Raw genomic sequence first — 8,364 nt, 5'->3', positions numbered from 1 at the left:
GAACATCTCCCAGAAGCAGTGGGGCGCGGGAGAAACGCAGATCATCCACCGTGGCTAGCTGCGTAAGCTCAGGAGCTGGGAGGCGAATGCTCCCCTGATTACCGTCAGGGCCACCGTACCGGTATGTGTAGAAGGGGTTGGCTAACTGGATGACTCGGGAGTGGACCAGATGCTGTATGTCAATGCGCTCCCTCTGCTCTACACGAGAATACCTCGTCAGATCGATCCGCATGTGCTCAAAGAGATGAGTGAGAAGGCTGCCAATCCTCTCTGTACGGCCAGAAGTCTTGTGCTTAGCAGCACAGATCGTCTCAGCGAAGTGCATAGCCATGTTGCACCGAACGTTAGATGGAGCAGGTGCGCCAGGAAACAGAGCATGTGCTCCGGGTTCCGCGGGTGTCAAAAAGCTGCACCCCAAGTACAACATCAGCAAATCGTCGTGGTGGACCTTGTTCCCGATGTCACGGTTGAAGACGAGGTTGCTGAAGACGCGGGAGGCTATCCTGACTGCGGGATGCGAGATGCTCGTCTGGCTGGCCTTGTTGGAGCGGTAGGGCCCCGAAGCTATCAAGCTCCAAAAGGTGGCTGCCTGTGGGAACTTCCTCGGGAAGCTCATGTTCTCGTCCTCGAGATAGAACCCGTAATGGAGGCCGAAATCATGCAGGGGCAATTCGTAACGGCGCCCGCCGGCCTTAAAAGAGAATGTGGCGCCGGCGATGGATTTCTTCTTGGGGTCAGCGTGTGTGAGTGTGGCGGAGGCGAGGCACTGGCGGACCAAGTCAGGGTATAAGTCTCCCTCCCAAGTGGTAAAGATCCCAACACGCGCTTGGCACAATATCTGGTAGACTTGGTCGTGCAAGCCGAGCATCTTGAGCGTGTCATCACAAAGAGTGCGGGTGGGCTCGATCTTTACGGACAGCAGCTTGTTGTATTGGTTGGCGTCCCTCTGATCCCAAACCGTGTCAGACTCGGCGGGTAACGAGTCATCGTTCAAGTTGAACGGTTCTCCCTCGCACCGTGGCCACGGGAATGATTGTGAATCGTCGGTTGGTCTCTTTGTTGTGCTCTTTCTTCCTGAGGTAGAGCGTCTAGGGGCCATCTGTACCTCGAGTGTGTGCTTAAATGGACTAGAGATTGAGGATTGTGGTGGATAATGAAGCAATCTAGTCTCAAAAATCACTGAAATCGGTCTAGTTTTGAAAAAGTTAGCAATGGGAGAGAAAGAGAGCTTCGACGGCGACGAGGAGAAGAAAAGAAGAAAGAAGGAAGAAGAAAAGAGAGAAGGGTTTGCGATTTGGTGGGTTACCTGGGCCTGGTGGGCCTGGGCCTGAAATTCATTAAACTTACCTGGCCCAATCGCTCTTCTCTTTTTCTTCTTTTTTTCTCAGTTTGCCGAGCATGTGCATCGGGTTGCTCGCGTCCTGCGAGCATGTGCTCCGCATCTTCTTCCAACATTCCTTCTGCCTTTGTCAAGGCAACCTCCAACGGGTCGAGAGTGAGAACTTCATCGGTAACCTCATGTGCAACCTCTGAACCATCATCAACCACAAAAGTCTGACCATCTATCATAGGTTTCTTGAGCAGCTTATTCATCTCAAACCTTGCAATCATATCCCCCAGCTGGAGATCGATCGCTCCCCCTTGCACATCTATAATCGCACCAGCTGTGCATAAGAATGATCTACCTAAGATCAGGGGGTCACGTGGTTCTTCTTCAAGTTCCAGAACCACAAAGTCTGCTGGTATAAGCGTGTCCCCTATCTGGACATGTAAATCCTCCAACACTCCTATGGGGCGCTTGGTGGATCTATCCGCGAATACTAACGAAATCCGTGTAGACTTGAACTTCGTGTATCCCAGCCTTTTAGCCACTGAATATGGCATAAGGTTCACACTGGAACCTAGATCACAGAGGGAGTTTGCAAAAATCGTTTTACCGATTCTCACGGATAAGACAAATCGCCCTGGATCATCTCTCTTCTTTAGCACTTTGTTTTGCAGCACAGCACTGCACTCTCTTGAAACCATCATCACGTTCTCTTCCTCTGACACTCTCCCATAAACTAACCCTTTCACATATCTCTTCAAAGCAGGTATCATCTGAACAGCATCAGCCAGGGGTAGTTTTACCGTCAATTCTCTCAACATCTCCTTGCACTTTGCATCCTCCAAATCCTTGCGAGATTTCTTAGGAGGAACAGGGTAAGGAACCCTAGGGGTGTACACGCGTGCAGGAGGTACCTCAGTAGGAACGGTCTGATCGGGAGTCGGGAGCACGTGCTCGCTGGATGCTAGCACATGCTCGCCGGATGCTTCGGCTTCTTTTTGACTCAACGGTGGAGTCTCAGCAGCATGTTGAGGAAGGTATTCTTCAGCAATACCCTTGCCCTTGTCAAGCCTAGCGGATGGTGCTTCTCTAGGGGGTAACTTCTTTCCTCCCCTTAGCTCAATCGCATTGACATACTCGTTCCGCGGGTTTGCTTCCCCTTTTCCGGGCAGAGTCCCAGGAGTTCTTTTCACGGCTTCAGCAGTCTGTGCAACCTGAACATCAAGCTTCTTCACATGTGACATTACTGCCTCATACTTCCCATTAAGGTCATTGTACATGGTATCGACCTTAGCGTTGATTTCCACTGAAGCTTTTTGTTGATTCACCAAGAGTTGTTGCATCATGTTTTTCAGCTCATCCTGAGAGCTGCTAGCAGATGAAGGTCCCAACTGCTGGTTGGTGTAAGGCAGTGCTTGCTGAGCGCTTGTATATGCCTGCTGGTTCCCCCCTTGGAAACGGTTTTGAGTGGGCACAAACTGTTTGCCTTGGAAGTTGTTTGAGAAGGTTTTCTGATAACCCATCTGATTCTGAGCTCCTTGCTGCGGATACACCTGATCCTGAGGATTCTCCACGTTGGTGCTTCTGTAGGACAAATTCGGATGGCTTCTGTAGTTCGAGTTGAAACCCCTGTTCTGCACAAAACCTTGCCCACTCACATAATTAACCTCCATCGTTTCATCCTCTCCATCACAAATCTCCTGAGCTAGCGGCATGTCTCCGGTCTCATCGACAAAATGGACAGTTTTCTGGCTCCCCTTCAGAAGAAGGTTCACCTTGGCTGTCAACTCGTCAATCTTTTGCGTATCGACACTGTTGACCTTCACGGACCTGTCATACTCAGGAGCCTTGTTGCTGGAGCTTGCAGCTAGGTTCTCAATCAACTGATATGCTCCTTCCTTAGACTTTGTCATAAAATCCCCATTGCTGGCCGAGTTGAGAGCGTTTTTGTAGTCCCAGTTAACTCCATCATAGAAAATGCCCAGAATCTGTTCATCACTGAATCCATGGTGCGGACACTCTCTACGGTACTCTTTGTACCTCTCCCAAGCCTCGCAGAAGGCTTCTCCAGTGTGCTGTTGGAACGATGAAATCTTGTTCCTCAGGGCAGCGGTCTTAGCCTTGGTGTAGAAATGGTCCAGAAACGCAGATCTACACTGTTCCCATGATGTCAGAGACCCAGGTGGCAATGACTTCAGCCAACGTGAAGCTCTATCCGCAAGAGAGAAGGGAAAGAGCTTGCACTTCAGAAAGTCTGGCGGTATCCCATTTGAACCAGTGGTGCTACATATCTCCTCAAAATTCTCGATGTGGTCCATCGGAATCTCAGCTGGGAGACCGTGAAATAGGTGCTGCTTCACTAGAGAGATCATCTGTGGCTTGATCTCAAAATCTTGTCTCGGGATGGTGGGAGGAACAATCGCCGCTCGGTTGGTGTAGAACACATGCGGGTTGTCCTTGTCCCCAATGGACGGTTGCGGCGGCGCGGCTCTTTCGTGTTGAGCACGGAGCAACTGCCCCAACTGTTGTCGAAGTTGCTGCAACTCGGCAGCCATATCCTCATTGTTTCTGTTGTCACCCATGTTGACGGATTGAAACTTTCTGTTCTTGCGGTTTGTTCTTTCTGCCAAAGAGAGCTCTGCGGCTGACAAAGCAACTAGTTCTTCGGTGTTGTTTCTTCTTGTAGATCTTCTTGACATGCACCTGAAACACACGCAAAGAAGAAGCAGAAAGACAAATCAGTAAGGTCTTAGTCTATTAATTTCGCCGAAAACCAAATGTAAAATTTTGGTCCCCGGCAACGGCGCCAAAAACTTGATACACAGAGTTTTAAACCCTATTTTCCTACTGCAAGTGCACAGCAAAGAAGTAGTACTTAGGGGTCGAATCCCACGAAGACCAAGTTTTACTCTATGGTTCTATTGGTTCAATTTCAAGCTAAGACAATTCAAAGTTGGTTTTTGGTAACAATTAAGCGATTAAAACGGTATAAAAAGGCAATAAACAAAACACTAGATCAGGGGTAATTCTTGGGAATTTCAGAGATAGCAACCAAACAACTATTCAGGGCATAGATTAAGTACCAGTCTAGAACTCAAACATAAATATAAACTGATCCACTGTCGTGGTATCAATAACTCTATCTGATCGATTCTGTGCGGAAACGCGGAGCACGTGCTCAGACATCCGGAGCACATGCTCGGCGGTCCATAAACCCTAAACTGTCGTTTGAGCCCAGAATCGCAGACAAGCATTAAAGAACAGGAATGATAAGTTCACAAATCACCTACACATCAACTTTCGCAGGTCTAGGATAATTTACCCACTAATGTCTTTTCTAGCAACCTATTACACTTTTGATGAATAGATAAACCTAGAATCATAGATTGGGTGATCAAATCAACCTAAGCATTAAGTCTAACAATAGTGAAGACAATCGATTATATAAAGCCCTATTTGTGTTCTGTTGCTAACCCATGAAACCCCTTTTGAAACCCCTAATCTAGCAAAGAAAACTACTCAGACATAGAGAAATGAATCATAGCAAAAGATGAGAAATTCAATGACATAAAAATAAAAAGGGTTCAGAGAATGATAAACAAGGTAGCCGCTCTTCTCCCTCACAAAACGTCGCTCAAAACCCAAAAGAAAAAAGTATATTTTCTCTCCTAAAAACCCTAGGTTAAATAGCATACAAGTAGAGAAAAATAAGGAAAGAATCCAAATCAAATCTCCCTATTAAAAATCGATCTCCTCCCTCTTTCTCTCACAAAGGATCGCCTAAAATAAGGGGAATTAGGCAGGGAATCGGCGCCTAGATGCTTGCCACGTGTCGTCATGAATCCGTAGAGTTGGGAGCATGTGCTCGGAAATCGGGAGCATGTGCTCCTGGGTCTAAAATCAGCTTTTCTGCTCCAATTCAACTCCTTTCTGCTCTGATTGCTCCTGCTGTTCCAATCCTTGCTTTTAGCTTCCTAGCCTCTTATTATAACCTGAAAAGGACTCAAACAACTACAAAACTATCAAATAAACAGGGTCAAAGTGAGTCAAAACCGTAACATATCATCAACCGAAGCAATCAATATGTCATCGACATATAGCAACAGATAGATACGAGTATTATTATCAAGTATCTTCCAGTATACACAACTATCATAAGCGCTTCTTTCAAAACCTATACTCCTCATGAACTCATTAAACCTAAGGTTCCACTGCCTAGGTGATTGCTTCAAGCCATAAAGAGACCCTTTAAAAAAACATACCTTTTCTGGACAGCCTTGATCAACAAATCCTTCAGGCTGAGCCATAACAATCGACCATGCAGAAAAGCTGTCTTAACATCCATTTGTTGCAGCTCCATATCAAACTGTGCAACCATTGATAAAATATACCTAATGGAAACATGTTTGACAACTGGTGAGAAATTCTCAGTATAATCAATACCTTCTCTCTGTGTGAAACCCTTAGCTATGAGCCTAGCTTTAAACCTTGGAGCTTCTACACCCGGTATTCCTGCTTTTCTGGTAAACACCCATCTGCACCCTATTAACTTCTTGTTCTTTGGTTTGTCTCCAAGATCCCATGTATGATTCTTTTTCATATACTTCATCTCCTCTTTCATAGCTTCGTTCCAGAACTCCCAATCAGGATCTGTAAGTGCCTCTTGATAAGATTTAGGCTATGCTTTACCGCCATCTTCAGTATAATAAGCGTATCCCACCATGTTAGACTCATTGTACCTTTTATTGAACTTGATTACCCTTTTTCCTCTGTCCCTCACCAACTGGTAATCACTCAGGTCTTCACCATCTTCTTCTGAGTCTACCTCTTCTCGACTCTCCTGTTGATCTTCTGAATTCTCGATCTGACCTGCTACCAATAGTCATTGGATCTGAACCAAGAGAAGCTCCACCTTGAACATTAACAACCTGTTCTGCTCCACCTTGATCAGTACAATCTAACTTTTCTCTGGCAAGCTCAAGTTCAGTCTCATACAGAATAACCGAAGTGCTATTTTTCAGATCCTTATACATGATCTCTTCTCTGAACACCACATTGCGACTGATCACACATTTTCTCTCCTCCAGAAGCCAAACCTTGAAGCCCTTAACTCCCTCAGGATAGCTCATGAAAATTCCTCTCTTTGCTCTTGGATTGAGCTTACCCTGGTCAGCATGTACATACACCAGACAGCCGAATCTCCTCAACATGCTTAAGTCCGGTATTGCAGAGGTCCACTTCTCTTATGGCAAAGCAAAATCAATAGCCGTGGAGGGTGATCTGTTAATCAGATAAACCGCGGTTGCAGCCGCTTCCGCCCAAAATCTCTTCTCAAGACCACTCTCACTTAACATGCTCCGCACTTTGTCCATAATAGTCCTGTTTACTCGTTCTGCAACACCATTTTGTTGAGGTGTGTATGCACACGTCTTATGCCTAACAATACCAACATCCTTGCAATACTTATCAAACTGATGATTACAATACTCCAAACCATTGTCTGTCTGTAACTTCTTAACCTTCTTATCTGACTGGTTCTCCACCATTGTCCTCCATTCAACAAATTTCTCAAAAGCTTCATCCTTCTTCTTTAGAAAATAAATGCAAACTTTTCTCGAATAGTCATCTATAAAAGAGATAAAAAACTGACAGTTACCAAGTGATGGTGGATTGTGTGGAGAGCCCCATAAATCTGAATGCACATAACCAAGCTTTTCTTTAGTCACATGCTGAGCTGGTGCGAAGCTCACCCGATGATTCTTACCAAATACACAATCCTCGCAAAACTTCAAATCACTGATAACTTCCTTGCTCAAGCAACCTTTCTTAACCAGAATATCCATCCCTTTCTGACTCATATGACCTAAACGACTATGCCACAGTGAAGTCTCATCCTTAGAGTTCTCAGAAACTTTAGACTCACTTGTTTCAGTTTTGCCCTGAAGAATATACAAAGTCTCTCGTTTCTGACATTTTAACATTGTTGAACATCCCTTTAAGACTCTCAAAATATCATTCTGTGACTTGAACCAACATCCCCTGTCTTCGAGAGTTCCCAAAGAGATTAAATTCCTCGACATAGTTGGCATGTACCTCACCTCCGTCAAGATAACCTGTGTCCCATCAGAGTTTCTAATCTTGACATTACCTATTCCCTTTACATGAGAATAAGTGTTGTTTTCCATTTTAACAAGACCTGCATCTAATTTCTTAAAGTCTTGGAACCAGTCTCTTCTTGGAGTAATATGGAAAGAGCAACCTGTGCCAAGAACCCATTCATCTAAGTTTCCTGATACACACAAAGTAGTCTCCTCAGCCATTAAAACCATCGCATGATCTGAATCTGATCCAGCTTTAGCCAAGCTAACCTCTCTCTTATTAGACCCAGTAGACTTCCCCTTATTCTTCTCTAACCACTTGTAGCACTGTTTCTTGAAATTTCCCTCCTTTCCACAAATCCAGCAAACTCTTTTGCCATCTCTAGACTTAGATCTAGAACTCCCTTTGCCCTTAGACCCATTGTTATTACCTTCTGGTCTTTCACGAGCAAAATATCCTTCCCCTACAGACTTATTGCTCTGAGCTACTTCTCTCTCCTTATCTCTTGCGGCCACCATAACATCGTCTAGCCTAAGTTTCTCTCTACCGGTACTATACTTCAATGTCTCTACCAAACTATCAAACCTCGCAGGTAGAGAACTCAAAAGAATAATAGCTTGTACCTCATCAGAAACCTCAATCTGCAAATGATTCAGATCTGCCACAATCTTTAAGAAATCATCTATATTCTCATCAATCTTCTTACTGTCTTGCATCTTGAATGTGTAAAAGTTTAGCTGCGAATAGACCCGATGTGTGAGAGAAGTAGGTTGGAACATCCTGTCCAACATATCCCAAGCCTCAGCCGTTGTATCACATAGCTCAATCTTCCTGAGCACCTTGTCCGCGACATTAAGAAAGATTACGTTCTTCGCCTTATCGCATCTCTCTAACCTTGCCGCCGCATCCGATTCGCGTTTCTTCTTTATCTCTGGATC

Source organism: Camelina sativa, chromosome 1 (assembly GCF_000633955.1).
Source record: "Camelina sativa cultivar DH55 chromosome 1, Cs, whole genome shotgun sequence".
Taxonomy (NCBI): Eukaryota; Viridiplantae; Streptophyta; class Magnoliopsida; order Brassicales; family Brassicaceae; genus Camelina; species Camelina sativa.
This window is presented reverse-complemented; position numbering follows the sequence as displayed.